Source organism: Helicoverpa armigera, chromosome 14, assembly GCF_030705265.1.
Source record: "Helicoverpa armigera isolate CAAS_96S chromosome 14, ASM3070526v1, whole genome shotgun sequence".
Classification (NCBI taxonomy): domain Eukaryota; kingdom Metazoa; phylum Arthropoda; class Insecta; order Lepidoptera; family Noctuidae; genus Helicoverpa; species Helicoverpa armigera.
Window position 1 is genome coordinate 9115869 of NC_087133.1, and position 13962 is coordinate 9129830.

The 13962-nt window shown below is 35.6% G+C and overlaps 1 protein-coding gene across 7 annotated transcripts in view; it reads left to right on the forward strand.

The window, feature by feature from the left end:
• The window catches only part of LOC110373296 (peripheral plasma membrane protein CASK), a 216472-nt gene that overhangs the window by 137081 nt on the left and 65429 nt on the right, over positions 1–13962 (forward strand). The gene's annotated exons all lie outside the window — the stretch shown is intronic.

The following is a 13962-nucleotide window of genomic DNA, read 5'->3' on the forward strand; positions in this document are numbered from 1 at the left end:
TGCAAATGTCGGAACTGAACTTTCGTCACTAATTAGTGACACAATTGCTGTTTTATTTATTTTTCCTTGTGCTTTAACTTTTACTAATTAACCGACAACACGTGTAGAGATTGGATATTCATTCTATATTTTATTTCGTCCTTTTATACTACTATTACGTGCCTCATTATTTTGATAACGAAGTCAATTACGACGTTCACAAAAACTGGTCTCAGTATTTCTTTGCAAATAAATATTTTCACGTTGGCAACATTGCCGGTGTACGCCTGGACCGAACAGCGCGATTGGTTTACGATTGTAACATAACCCCTCGACCTTTTGTATTTAGTGGGCTTTGGTACTAGGAGCTCCTAACTATATTTGAACAAGGGGATAAAGGTCGACACTAGAAGTAGCGATTAGGGTGCTCAAATGTATTCATTTTCTACCCTTTGTTATCGGAGATAATATAGCCGACATCTTATTCTAAAAAAACGTGAATGTCTGCTGCTGAGTCTACCCCATAAACTTTTACAGCGAATGGTCTGAAGACATTTGGATAATCACTACCATTCGCAGGCTAATGGGTGAAAGGAGCCTGACGACATTAGTAGATAAATGTATATAACGTCTAAAAGCTTAGTCAGTTGGAGGCTAATTCTAATAGAAAAAGGAAAACGGGTCGACGAAATTCCAAATCGATTTATTCCGTATTACCTATATGTTTATTTCATTTCGACATTTTCCCAGACGTCTATTTCTTTAGTAACGCGTTGTTTAGGTGTATTGAAAAGTCTAGAAAAATCATAGTACACTATTAGTAGGAGCCGATCTTAGAGGAATTTACAGTGCTAAAAATAAATGAGCGATATTATGTATTCTAGCTATACAAACAAATTGAAACAATGGGATAAATGTGTTTTCTATCCCAACATATTGAATAACGACTGCCTTTTACCTTAGACAGTTATAGCATTGCGACTTGATCCAATATATTTTACTGTTATTCCCATAACTCATCTACGACCTTGGAAGATTAAATTCGATATGTCGAGCTTTTCTGGCATTCGTGCCAAATGCCGGTATCCCGCAACTTTATAATAAATATCATCGGACCACACCACCTGTATTCAAGTGTTCCGCAGATTTCATATTTCCGTCACTATTGCTAACAAAAACAAACAATAAATAGCCTCCTTATTACGTTTATTGCCAACGTAATTTTCTGCTGACTCACCCCATCTGTGGGGCGCCAAATTGAGATCAAGTTCAAACGCCAAGTACACAGAGGTATTTATTTACTTTTTGAATCTACTACAGAATTCGTTTTGGACTTTTGTTTCTAGTTAAATTAAAAGTAAAGCGTCTTATATCTATAAAATATCGAAAAACATCTTAACAGGTATCCTTTGTTACTAAATGGCTATCAACAGTCCTTCCACTTCAATGTTCCACAAAGAGGCGTCTATCGACACGATGTAAATAATAAATACAAAAACTCACAAACATTTTACGGTCATGCTCAAACCACTACTGTTAGACTTGTAGTATTCATTGAATTGTCAAGTTGGTCAATCTTAGTTATTTCCACACCCGTACCCACCTTTTGGAATATTTAAACGTATTACGAAATCTGTTTTACGGTCAGTTAAAAGCACATTGGCCTGAAGGTTTCGAGGTCACATTAAAAATTAAGTTGATGTCGGTTTTCTACCAACCTCGATCTTCTGAAAATCTTATTTTCTACCCCAATGCCCATGCTGGCATTGGCCCAACAAAGATCTTGAAAAATTCAATCTCAGGTTTAGAAAACGATGAGGAGTTCAATTGATTGTTTCAATAAAATAATATTTTTAAAGCTCAAACAAGCTCGAATTTATCACACATTCAGCAATGGTTTACTTAAATGACTTTTTAAGAACAAAGTTTTCACCGAAACCAGCACTCATTCGTTATGCAACTAGTTAGATTTTACAATCTTCCAAATTAGCATAGTTTCAAAGCACCCGGAACTTCCTACACTTTACTCATCAATTACATTGTTTGGACAGGAGCAGTTAGTGGCCAGTTTCTTTGTTTCTGTCAACGAAGGTCTACGTTATTTCACCGGCTCTTTTATCCTATTTATGGGCGATTTGTCACGAGTCGTTCTCCACAGTGGATTACCCACAGTGAAGTGGACCATTTGCTTAACGCCCCAGTCTTTACCTTTCAGCGGTAAAGTCATAGCAATTTTATCAAATCCGTGTTGTTTTACTGCCATAGGGAATAAAGGACATCACCTTTCTCGTCTTTCATAAGCTTCTTGGGGCGCATTTCAAACAATATGTTTACTTAGAGATTTTATAGGTGTGCAGGATTTGATACTTTTTTATATCGCTATTTTTGTAATAATAATTTTAATGCCCTTTCTGAACTTATGATAAAGGATTCTTTTACAAAAAAACTGAAATATATCTTGTTATATTTACTAGGTTAAGTATTTTGCGGTACGTCAACCCTTATAAAGTTGGACCATAAAAAGCACCTTTTGCAGAAAAACGGACAACGATTAAAACATTAATTGCTTTTCCCCCAAACTTTGTAACGTTACTATCGTTATCATAATTAAGCCCGAAGTTCTGAAGAAGCTGTAATAAGATTGAAATAAGGTCTCTTTTGTAACATATGGGAACGTGTTCTCTTGATTGAATCCAAGATCGACGCGCGAATCGAGCAAGTCTCAACAACTCGTCGATGGGTAGAAATTGCGGGTACGTGATCGAGAGCCTGTTCCGATACTAGAAGACTCGATGGTGCAATTTGGAACGAATTGAGAGCGATTTTGCCACGCTTTACCCCTAGTCAACTTTACATTTTTATTTACCTTTGGGAAATAACCGCATACTAAAATGTCAATCCCGACCTATAGGTAGTGACCCAATTTAGATTCGGATCTCTGGTGAACAGTAGTTAAACTTGATGAATGGGTACTTGCTAAAGTTATGGTTTACGCATAATATGAGGAAAGCTAATAAGGCTTTTCGGCATAGAGACTAAATTCCCAACAGGAGAATAATGATTGATCTCAACATTTTATTCAAAAATAACCTAGCAAAAAGGAAGAGACTAACTCATCTAAGTAAATCATATCAATAATAATACAAATCGCTTTTGGTGACATCTGCAATATAATTACGGTTTTAATTGTGTGCAGGATATAAGCATTCTTTGTCTTATCGCACTAGAACCTCTCCTTAATAAATGGGCAAATCCTTAAGATAATGTTTTCAAATTAACCCCTACTACTGCCGCAAAGTACTCTAAGAAGGTCCTCGTGGCACGAGGTCGTTCTACCCTTTCAAGGATAAATGTTGGAACTTCTCGGTAATCTGGGGTGAGACGTGAATATTTATGAATGTTATTGCTTGCTGAGTACACACAAAAGAAAATTCTAGATAGTTAAAATGAATTTGTATGTTCACTTAGTTTAAGTGCTTTGATCTAGATGTTTTACTCTCACTACCTATAGCTATGAACCTACCTGAAAAAATACCAGCCAGTAATTTTCATCTTCCATAACAATTTGTTTCGATACATATTTCTAAAAGCTGACTGATATCACTTGATCTATTACAATAGCGAAAAAGCTTCATCCATCATCCCGTCGAAACTGCCTTTTGTTTAGCATAGAATGTCCACGGTCCCGCCTTATTTTTCTTTTGTAGGATAAGGAATAAGGCTCCTTGAGATAAAATGGTCATTTATCTTTTTTCTTTTCTTTTAAAACACGATGGTATAGTAAGTTCAACTCAGTCGTGCGCGCGGCCTTATGTGTGGGTAACCCTTGTACATATACAGTGACTTTGTGTGCGTGACAAGAGGTACAGTCGGGTACAATACAGTTATTTAGGGGTTATATGGGAGTGTGTGGTATTTAAAGAAAAACAGTTATTACGTAATTTAATGTTTATTTATTTATAATGATTATGAATCGCTACTTGAAAAATCAAATGATGAATTTTCAGATTCGCTACTCTCCAAGATGAATTATAAATTCTGACTCCATGTCAAAATGTCTATAGTATTCTTCTTTTTTCTTTTGTACATGTCGACAAGTATTACCCCACATTCCTTCATCAATTTGACTTAAACGTTCATTTATGAGTTTCATTATTTCCGTCTTATTTTGGTCGACATTATGCGAAGCAATTTAATTTATTTTAATTCCCCACACATTTTGTTTACATTATTATACTAGATTATACCTCTTTTTACATTCTTAGTCCACACTTTTATTTATTGTCCGCGTACCCCCAGCCTGAAAATATGTAAGGAGTATTTAATTCATCTTAGATATTTCACCTTATTTATTTCTTAGATACTGTCAATGTCAATTTGAAAAGACGTATGTGAAAATAATGAAAAACTATATTTAATAATAAAAAGCTTTGAGTCGTGAATAACTAGTATTTTCGTAAACTACTGTACCCATAACAAAAAGCGATAAGAACACGTCATGCTCGGACGACGTCACTGTCACACAAATGAAAGTAGTATATTTACAAGCCGACGCACACATAGGGCCGCGCGCAAATCTGAGTTGAACTATCTATAATTGCCTCTCGGATATAGTTGACGAATACAAACAGATTCTTTTGTTTACAGTTATGAGTCTGATATGAATTCGCCAGCGATTTAACCAATTAAAGGTTGACAGATTAATGTGTTCGTTATACGTGAAGCTGTTGCCTGAAATGAATAACTGCAAATTACGCTGCAGCCGTAATTGAAATCGCCAAATATTTTAAATGAACCTGTTGTTATGCAGAATTGGATGTATTATCAAAATGAGTTGTATGTTGAGAGCTCAAACCTAGCTTTATACATATATGTATTATTTTAAGTCAATTCAGGTTAATTCTAGGAAAAAGGTAATAGATGAAAGAAAGATAATGAATGTAGTAGTATTTTTGGCAGAAAATGTAACAGATTAAGTGCGTCGCATATTATTCAAAGACTCGTATTTAAAAAATATATCTACTAGCAAAGATATTCCAGCACAAAAATTTTTAAATCCGTTTCCAATAAGTTTACAGCTTTGATACAAAAGCATGCACTTCACGTATTACAGGCAGCCATTGTGGGCGGTGTGTTTTCAGCTTGTATTTGTTGTGGCATCGCACTGAGGAACAAATGATGAAGGCCGCATTGTGCTCCTTGTATGAGAGGCAATCTGCACTAAACATTACCCAACATATGCCGGCGTGATCAGCAGTGATAGCGTTTCAATGAACTTAAAAGCGGCTTGATTAAAAATATAAAAGGGAATAGTTCCGTTATTCTATTGTGTGTAGATAATACTTGCTGTTACTGTAGTAGGCTTTGTATCTAACTAGTTACTTTGTGTGAACTAAAGGACATTGCGACTTTTCATTTATATTTTTCTTATTTCACGGAATCCCGCTCTGTCAGTAAAGAGCTAGTAAATGAATTAAATTTCCACCACCACTTGTATCATTGAAATACCGAAATATTTTCTTTTTTTCAAAATAACATACTATGACTTCTATTAAATTCAGCCTTTACAATTTTATGCTGCATAATTAGGTGCCTACCTATGTAGTGTTGCAAAATAAATTTCTGCCAGCACAAACATTCACTACAGCAAATTCAAAGTTACCCACGTGTGCTTGACACAATTGTTTCGTCCACTTTAATTTGCATGCTTCGAACTACAAGCGAACTGTTAGGCGGAGCGTCCGTTAATGAGGACGTGTGCGGTGTCCGGAATATTATCGTACATGCAGTAATTTACAATATTGAAACATGATGTTTGAGTTTTAGGACCAGTACACACTGCAAGACCTGGTCGCGCGAAGCTTTGTTTAATGCGTCTGCACCGCGACTGGGAATTTCGTTCAACATTTAACATGTTTTCGATTGGTCAGTCCAAAACTTTTCAACTAAAGCTAGTCTGCACGTGGAATCTAGGACATGCGAGAATCGTATAGAATTCACTTCATATCGGCTTTTCTCAACTATTTCGGAGTCCTTCCGAACTGGAACGTACGAGATGACAGGCAATCTCGTATTTTGTTCTCCATGCTCTCTGGAATTTTCTGGAGCAACTATTCTAAGTAGTTTTGAATTAACTGCAAAGTTCCTATATCTGCAGACCAGTAAATCTAACCAGGGTGCAATCACGCGTCGTAACGCCATCGTTTCTAGCTTCTTAGTACTTACCTGGAATGTACAATCAGTTATTAAGGCTCACAAAACTTAATGGTCACTGTTATTTCTTAACTGACACTATTGCCCGCTTTGTTTACCAACCTGTCGTATATTACTTTTAAAGCAGTCGGTTTTGTCGAATTTCAAACAAGCAATAATTTTCATAAAGTATACTACAAAATACTCGAGACATCAAACGTATTTGAAACAAAGGAAAAGAAGAAAAAATTACAGTCGTCATTGAAAAGATCCCTCATTTTTCAAAAAGCGATTTTATCGTCCAATCGTCGTTGCTTAGACGGATCAGTGGGGTTCCTGAGATCAATAGATAAAAGAGTGTAAGTAATAAAGGAGAGAATCAGAGAGGCGTGGCTATAACATCCTACACCTATCGAATATACGTTTCGTATAAAAACTCGGTATATTTACCTTGAGACACCTTATTTGGGGGAAAATGCGGAGTTTCCTTTTTGTGTCATCTTATGGGTTTTTGATATCAATGCTGAGTTTCTTTGCGTGTTTTTGCACCTCAATTGGGTTTCATGGTTTTGAAAGGACCACTTCTGTCTTTATTTCCTTATTAGCCTATTTCTCAAGCCTCCGCTCGCAAATGTGTTTGTTTCACCAACGATTCTTATTTACCTTTGTCTCTGTTGTAGTCTAAAATATCTCACGAAGGAAGAGAAACTATGTAAAACAAAAGCTTTTTTAAAATTTAAAACAAAAGGTAGCAAATGTAATTGAGTATGTTTATTTCAATTTAAGTAGGTACCTATAACTGAATTTTGGCACATTCTTTGCATTTGATAAGCATTAATTTTTATTCAATATCAGGCCTGATCAAGAAAAAGAGATAAATGTAAAGCGGTGTAATAGGCCTTAAATTACTATGTAACGAGGCATATAAATGTTGACAAGGATCCAGCCTATCACCTATAAACAGCCTTACAGCCCAATCTCGCCATCTAATTTACATTTCACCACGGTAATAGGCACCCTACACCCTTTATTTTTCTCCCATTCACGCTCACGGAATCGTTCTAAAAAGCCGTTTAAAACAATACCGCCCATTACCGCCCAAATACAATCGATATACCCCAATATCGAAGTAAATAACATCAATTAAAGCCGTGTTAGAATTTATTGGACTTACTCCGGGTTGCTATGCTAGCTATTAATTACGTCGATCTAGCGGACAGACCTTTCACCGGTGGCGGTGAGGGGAACCGATCGTGGTCCGGCTTTGTTGCACCAGAATTTATTAATTTAGATCGGCCGATACGAAGCGACACTTATCTGATTTTAGAGCTATTAGCTAATTTGGCTCGTCGTCTCTTTTGTTGGGATTACAAAGTCAATTAGTCTTTAGTTGTTTGTAAATTGTTTGAAGATTTTTCTTTTAGCAAGCAAGCGTAGAAAAGAAAATCCATTTATTTGCTTGCATTCATAACTTAGTTGTAGCTAAATTATTACATAATTATTGTTAAATTACAGCTAACAAACAGTTTAGTCTTATAATAGACTGGCAAAGCAAAAACAGTTTTTAATGAAACCATTTTCCAGCAAAGATAACGCAGCAATGGTCATACAATTATTTTTATGAGGTTCGCGAGCTCTTTGGGGACCTAAACACTACTATTTAAACATAATACGATGCTCATAGTCATATCTGCAGAGAGCAGTCGGCATTAGGAACATGTTTCGAAATAAACTGTAATAGACTGGTGTATGAGTGTCGTGTCTCAAGAGGCTTAGGAACAAGACTCGGAAAATGATGCTATACAATTTAAGTGCGACTCGCCACCGGTTCGCGCACGGGTTAACAATAACGCTCACGATTCTGATATTTTACTCTCAATAAATAGAAATTTTGATAGCATAATTTTCGCGGTTTTGAGTTACATTTAAATTAAGGGAGTTCAAAGCACGTTCATTAAAATATCGTCTTGTATATTTTGAAGTGTATTTAAAGCTTGCGTTAATTAAAGCAATTACTTTGGTTGGTTGGTTACATTAATTTTCTTCAATAAACGTATTTAAGAGTAAATCCAAGTAAATGGATACAAAAAATACTGACTCAGATGGCTTTATTGGTCGTGTGATTTATCGTAATCCTCATTACGATTTCTGAACAAGTGCTAGTAACAGCCTAAACAAGACTACGGAAAGCGATACAACGACAGAATCACAAACAGGCTTCGAGGGCTTTGAATTCACGCTCCAATCAACCATTCGATATTGTCAACGCTTTAGGCAATGCGAGCATGTCCGGTGGATATTGCCTCATCTTGCGTTTACATATTTATTGAGAATATGGTAATATCCTTATACCTACATACCTCGTCTTCGTATGATATTCGAACTTGCACTCGCCGCGCTTCAAGTCCCTCCATATAAAGACATCTTACTCTTGGCCTGTAAATTGCTTCCCTAATTATGTTCGTACATTAAATTAGCCTAGAGAACAGTGTCCTGATGTATTCACGTCACTCAGTATTAATGGTGTAATTAGGACGCTAACTAGCAGCACGTGTCGCTTGATATTTTAAGGCCTAAAGAAGGACTGAAGTGCATTTACTTTATGGCAATCAAGCCCATGGCTTACCTGTGAGCGAGTGAATGTTGGTAAACATTTGGTAGAATCAGATTTGAAGCTGAAAAATGAATATCCAAACCATAACAGTTACTAAGGAAATAAGCTGAATATCTGAACCTAAAAATAGCAAATCATTAACAGCGTAATATGAAAAATGCCAAACCAATGAGCTGAACCAACTTAGTTTAGTAAACCATTGCGCTGTAACTAAATGGCGACACCTGTAAACCTAGTTTACCTAAAACCACGCTCGAATGAACAATTGAAATATTCAACATTGTCCAAAAAAATATTCCATTGTGTTTCCCTGAAGTCAAAAACCCTTTTCATAAAAGGATTCATTAGTAAATTCCTTCGTATTGTGAACCTCCCCACCTATCGGCGTATTTCAACTTTAATGATACAGCAAAATGTTTCAAAGGATGAGCCCCATTAAAAGAGAGATTTATTTCCGTTAAAATCTTCGAGAAAATTCCAGAGAGTTCCTGTAACGAGTGGCAGGAAAGCCGGAGCGTCTTCGTATCGTCGTGAGTCGGAAGGCAAAGGAAACTGCCTCCGAGTGCCAATAGTCTTCGTGAAATTGTTGCCAAGCCTTTCAAAGGAATGTTCTCGAGTTTATTTAACGTAAAAGTTGAGGAAAAACAGCTAATATCTAAATTGTCATTCAAGATGTTTATTGAAATGTAATTGAAGATTGTAATAGGTAATCTTGGTTATTGGACTGAGTATTATTGCTCTCGAATTTCTTAATCATAAATTATTACGATGTAATATGATGAAAATTACGTATTCAAACCAGATACAGAAATCTATATTGAACCACAAAGTTTCCCACAATAATAAGTTATTTGATTACCATGATTTTACCGTAAATTTTTGCGATATAAAGACTTACAGTTAAGTAACGTTTCGGTATAACTATTTCGAGTTATGTCGATCTACTAATTTTGGATTTAATTAAACTATTAATTATCAATTAATTCAGGTATGTTTCTCATTACAACAATGTTAAGCTTAATGTCGGTAGCTAATGAAGAGGCACGCCATCAAAAGGTTGTCGATTAATCTGTTGTGGTAAACCTAATGTCTTACAAAGCTAGGTAAATGTCAAATATTAAATGAATAATAGTATAGGCCTATAGTAAATCCTAAGTTAAATATTAATTTAGATGTATAAAAAATATTACAGAATATATTTCATGTAATGTGTTTTTTGTTTCAGGTAAAATTCTGATTAAGTGTGACCCTCGATACAATGTGAGTACAACATCGGTTCCTATCGAATATTAAGAAAACCGTCTACAAAAAATGACATTTTCATTTTTATATCGGTGTAATAACGTAAAGCCACGTCTGCCATAGCGCCATCTATGATTTTTGGCTGTAACTACTTACTTACATAGCTTCATAGCGCCACCTAGCGAGCGTTCACGTTGACTACGGAAGTATGGTAACAACGCCATCTACTGTCGGTGTTCTAATGTTCGCATACATTTACTCCCCGGCCAGAAGGCAGACTGCCGAAGCTTGTATTGTTTCAAATAGGCGGTAGATGGCGACTGCGAGCTTCGACAATGCAGGGCCTGAAAAGTTCCATTTAGCTCCGCAAATTCAGGTTCCATTGTACGGTGTCGCTTTCAGGATATCTTACAAATATTTTCTGTCCTAAGTTTCTTTGTAAATGTTCCGTAATTTTTGGACAAAGAAGGTTGTGCGTTAATTTTATTCGGAATGCTTTAAACCTCATAAAGAAAGATTTAATTTTAATAGGATATAGAGTTTAATGGAATCAAGAATGTCATTCTTGTAATCATAAATTCTTTTCATGAGCATATTTTAGTAACTTGAACAGTACTTACTGACGTCAATTCACTTAGGAGACCTAGCCAGATTGCCGTGACGCAAAAGCAATAGAAGCTTTTATGTACCAGCGTGCAACAAAACCGCTGACCTGCCATTTGCAAATGACAACGCATTCTCACGTCGATGCCAGATATTCTAATCTTATTTTATTGGTTGGTCTGTACTTTAGCCTTTGTTTATAGACGGTAAAATAAAAGGGTTACTTCCGAAGAAAATAAACCATTCGATGGAGGTCTGATTACAACAGCTTTAGTTATTTTTTATTTATTTAGTGTGTAGAACGGCCTAAGCCAATTGCACTATTTAGCTTGTAACAAATGTTTTACTCAGTCATACAAGTCTTGAAAAAAATTCAAACGTTCTGACATTATCATCTTCCATTCATCTGCAAACACATCTAGACTTGTGTTTAAGTTTAAGACAGCATTCATGGCGGGACTTCTTCACTTTCATGCATTGTTCTTTGTTTTCTTCACCATGACCTACATATTATAAAGATAGTTTACCATCCTTGATCCCATCATCCGCAGTTCCATTTTGCGGGATTATAATAAATTGACAGAATACATCCGCACGTGATCTCTACGTGTCAGGAATAATGTAGAAAGCTACATAGCGTTAATGTTTTACGTTAGCATCCTTTTTTCCCTTGTTAGGTAAACACCACAGTGACCTTCTATGCCCGATTAGTATGTGCCATCACCGTAAAATATTTATAGGTATCTTATCATATTATATCGTTATTAAAGAATATATTCCAGTATTTTATGACCCAACACGCATAACATGGTAATGATGCCGAAGTGCCTACTTATATGTCGCAGAACATTTAAGTACCTAGATACATAAACAGAAACACAAATAATATCGATAACTAATTTCACCTTTATATTTGCTTACTAAGTCACGTATTAACCCTACAATTTGACTTCTTATCGACCCTCAAACATGTTACCCAAACACATTAACCTGCAGGCATTTCCTTAAAGGAAACTGAAAACATGAAACTGTCGTATATATTCAGTACATTATGACGAGAAACCATTGAGAGGTAGGTCGATGCTGGCGCGAGTGGCAAAGTTTTATCAAGCGTAAAGAGTTCGCCGAGACACTTCCAGTAATAAGATACGAATTTATGGCAAATTTATATCTTTGTTATGCCGAAAAAATACTCCTATCATGGAAGATTTACGCATGTATTCTTGTTTTGTGACAACGTTTATTTGAACATATTCGGAAAATAACACGTACGAAGTTCTTTCTGCGAAGACGTTCAGGTTTTATTCAAGAGTAAGTACTTAGCTCATCCTTTTATACCGAAAATAGGAGAATACGTACCGTCAGCATATTTGTTACCATTTAAAATAAGTGCTATTGACAAAATTAAATTAAAATAAATCTTTACCTATCAAACTTTGCAAGTCAACCGAAGAGTAAATCTGATAAGACTCATCATTTCGCGGATGGTACAAAAGTAATTCAAAGCTTACCTAATTTAGTTGATTACCAATGCTTCTGTTCCGAGGTTATTTAAATGCGTCGGTTGGAGGCTTCAGATGCTGCAATTTGTTTCAAAACTTAACTTCTCTTTCAGAAACCTTGTTTACAAATTGACAAGTATAAGAAACCTAACCTAACCATACGAAAAACAGGTCAGTCAATTTTTCTCTGAAACGTATGTAGAGTATATAACTGTACACAGATGAACACAAACAGAAAAGTTAGAAATATTTATTAGAGTTCCTCGAAACACACGAGTGCATAGAAACATAACTTTTAAAGCACTTCTCTTAAAAGCAGCGAAGCAGAATTTGTCAAGACTACACTACTATAAATTCTTCAGTTTATTACTGAGCTCGTTATTACTCCGCTAAAGTATCACAGGATACAACTCTCATCCATTCCATATGACCGTGTTCTAAGAGTTCTTTTAAAAATTCTTTGCTAATCTCAATAGCTGGTTTTAGACTCTTAGCATCATCAACACACACTTCATCTATGAATCTTGACACTGGCTTAACACGTTCTAACATAGAACATAGGTTGTTGAGCACGTTTCTACGAACCACGATCACTTCACTACTTAAAGAATCGATATCGGTCCCTTGGCCGCACTCTCTTGAATATTCCCAATGTCTCGAGAAGTCTGCGTCAGGAGATAAACTTTCTTAATTAGTTAGACGGATTTTAATAAGGTCAACCGTTATTGTTGATTTGCTGACAACGAACTTTGTTTTGAACAATGCTGTTTATTCACTACGACCAAATTCTTGTTACAATGGATAACTTAATGTAATTTCCTCCTACAACTTTCATTATTACCCAATGTCTTGAACTTATTTAAAGAGAATAACTGAACTAGCTCATATTAATTTTAATATTACGTCTTCATATTTTGTTCGACGCTATTTTCTAAACGACCAACTAGCAGTTTATCCTTTGAAAAAATGACCCATGAACAAATGTAGAGTAAAAATAAGGATAAAAGTACTAGTCCAACTTTATGAAATTGCTAAATGGACTACTTCAATCTTAGTTAAGAAGTACTTCAGTAGCTTTCGTAATGAGTCCTTTAATAAACTTCTTGCCTTCAAAGTAAGGGTCTATGTTAATCTTATTTCGGTCTACATTGAAAAGTAATAAACGTTGTTTATATTTAGCCTTAGGTTTTCGTGAAGTATCAACATTTTCATCATGACAAAGATTTATGAAGTCCATACTTGACAATATCGTGAGCAAGGAAGGAGAACTGAAGGACTTTTCAAACCCACCTTTGATTTCACACTGGAAATTTTGACTTACTGAAAGATGAGAGATTCTGTCACTTTTCCTCTTAAATTAATTACAAAGCCCCTTGTCTTGAATTTATGTTTCGTGTATTTCAAGTGCCTACGCTATGAAATTTTGATTTATGTATTATCTTTCTACAGATCTTACAGGCATACCTAGTTGTTCATAACTAACGCACATAAAGTAAGCCTTAACATGTTCGTAAAATATGTAAGGCACGTGACGATGAAATCAAGTTACGTGACAATAACTTTGTATAGCACATGTTTTATGTAACGCTCGAAACTCGTATTGTTTTGGATTTCATTTGCAAGTTTCCACATCTCCGAATTATTAATTACCGAACTTTGGCTTTAGTGCATAGAGATGATACTAAGTCCTGTAGTACTGTCCAACTTGAAGTTACTACAAGTATTAACTTCCGAAGCTTTTGAAATGCTTGTAAAATTATGGACTCTAAAGTTTGCGAATATTAAATCCAAATTTTCATCTTCCATTGTGTTCCGCCATTTGTCTGGCGT